The sequence below is a fragment of the Protopterus annectens genome, chromosome 1.part1, assembly GCF_019279795.1.
Source record: "Protopterus annectens isolate FY-2018-M chromosome 1.part1, PAN1.0, whole genome shotgun sequence".
NCBI lineage: Eukaryota > Metazoa > Chordata > Ceratodontiformes > Protopteridae > Protopterus > Protopterus annectens.
The window spans coordinates 1,410,264,377-1,410,266,840 of record NC_056726.1 but is presented as its reverse complement, the minus strand read 5'-3'; positions in this window follow the sequence as shown (position 1 = coordinate 1,410,266,840).

The following is a 2,464-nucleotide window of genomic DNA, read 5'->3' as shown; positions in this document are numbered from 1 at the left end:
TGATTTCCCATAACCCATGATCACCATGGTAGGCACAGATAATACCATCGAAAGTTGATAGGGCAGACATTCGAATGTCACATTGCCACCACGAGGGCATGCAATTGGCCCGAGTTTATTTAGAGTCACCAAAGCTGCCAGGCCAGGACCCGGATTGGTTTTGGTCTGATAAATGCACGCATCCCTGGAGGTTAGTGCTCGTCAGCGTGTATTAGCTCTAGAATTACCACAGTTATCCAAGTAATGGTGGAACAATCAAAGGAACCATAACTGATTTAATGAGCCATTCGCAGTTTCACTGTAGCATCCATGTGCACTGAGACTTACATGGCTTAATCTTTGAGAGAAGCATATGCTACTGGCAGTATCAACCAGATAGGAGCACCTTGCTGGGTGATGAGAGAGAAGGGGCCAGAGCCCACACCTCCACCAAAGGAAGGGTCCCTCTTCCCACAAAGGTGGCACCCCAGTTGCAGGTCGTGGACTGGTGACCTTGATCCCAGAGGGCCTTTGGCCAGCACAGAGCATGGCAATGCTCAGAACCAGAGAGAGAGAATGATAGAGGAAGAGAGCTCCTGCAGGTCTCTCGCTCAGGGGTGCCCACTGGAGCAGAGCATCCCAGAGTATGACAGGACCCCTTTGCTCAGCCTGGGCTCATCAGGCACACCTTGACTTTGCCCCTGAGGGGCACAGAATGCTCCAAGTTCCCTGCGTGCACCTCGCTCACAAGGTGGAGAAGCACGACCTGAAAGCCATGACCTGCAGAGCCATCCCACGTGGGCCCTCCACCAGTGGGAGTCGGTCGGCCCGATTGATCAATTGACTGTGGGGAAAGTTGTCTCCAACCCACCCTGACACCCAGTGAAATGTTCTCCCTGGGACTGGGACCCAGACTCCCACTCCCGACAGGATGCCCCCCTCATCCCTTCATTCCAGAAGGCTGCTAAATCGTGCTGGATCACGCATGCCTGATAAACAATCGGGGAGAACACTCAGGGTGCGACCACCCCAGTGGAACTCTTCTTGGCCACAGATGGCCAGATCTGCTCTTATGAGGACGTCTGAGTCCCCCTCCTTTCTGGTCCAGTGCAATTCTGGGGACTTTGCGATTTTTTGAGAATGCCTTTGAGAACAAGGCAAAGCCGGATGCCTCTGCCCGGCCAGGAGCTCTATGGTCCATGAAGCTCTCTGTCCAGCACTCCCTTGAGGGCTTCCATCAAGGCCTACCCCAGTGGGCCTCCCCTTCCACACTGCAGAGAGGACTCCTTCCCTGGCCGTGGCCCCAGGCTCATCTCGGGGGAACCCCACCGCCTCCCTGTCCCCTACAGGCTGCCAAATCATGCAGTGTCACCTGTGCCCCCAGACCCTCTCAGGGGAGCCTCCCCCTCTGATCATGGCCAGCCCCGCAGAACTCCCCTCAGCCACCGTGGGGTAGGTCTGCTCTCATCAGGGCTTCCAAGTCCCCCTTTTTTCCCAGTCCAGAGAATCATGATCCCCATCTCCCCCATATCTCCTGAAGGCTGCCAAATCGTGCACTGTCCCCATGCCCATGGGAGGGCTTTCCTCCTATCCCTGCCAGCCCTGCAGAACTCCCCTCAGCTGCTGAGGGGCAGATCTGCTCTCATCGGGACTTCTGAGTCCCCCTCCTTTCTGGTCCAAAGCACCATGGTCCCCATCTCCTGCATATCTCCTGAAGGCTGCCAAATCATGCAGTGTCACCCGTGCCCTCGGACCCTCTCAGGCGAGCCTCCCTCGATCCTGGCTGGACTCGTAGTACTCCCCTTGGCCACTGAGGGACAGGTCTACTCTCATTAGGGCTTCTGAGTCCCCCTCCTTTCCGGTCCAGAGCACCATGGTTCCCATCTCCCACATATCTCCTGAAGGTGTCCAAATCATGCAGTGTCCCCGTGCCCTTGGGGGCCTTTTGAGGGGCTTCGCTTTGATCCCGGCCAGCCCTGCAGAACTCCACTCGGCCACAGACCAGCAGGTCGGCTCTCATCGGGACTTCCAAGTGCCTCTCCTTTCCAGTCCAGAGCACCACGGTCCCCGTCGCCCCATATCTCCTGAAGGCTGCCAAGTTGTGCAGTGTCCCCTTGCCCTCTGGGACCTCTCAGGTGGCTTCCCTCCGATCCCTGCTGGCCCTGCAGAATTGCCAAGGGGCAGGTCCGCTCTCATTGGGACTTTTGTGTCTCCCAGACTTCCCGTCCAGAGGGACTCCAGGGACTTTGCAATATTTCAGGGATGCCATTGGGTACTGGGTGAGGTTGGATGCCTTCCCCCCTGCCTGGCAGGAGCTCTTCAGACCCTGCAGCCATCTGACTGGTGCTCCCTTGTAGATTTCAATTATGGGGGGGCTCTGCCTGACCCCTCTCACACAGGCAGGAGGTCTACAGGCCCTGCAGCCATCCACCAGCTGCTCCCTTAAGGACTTCCACCTGGACAGGGGGACACCATACAGACCCTC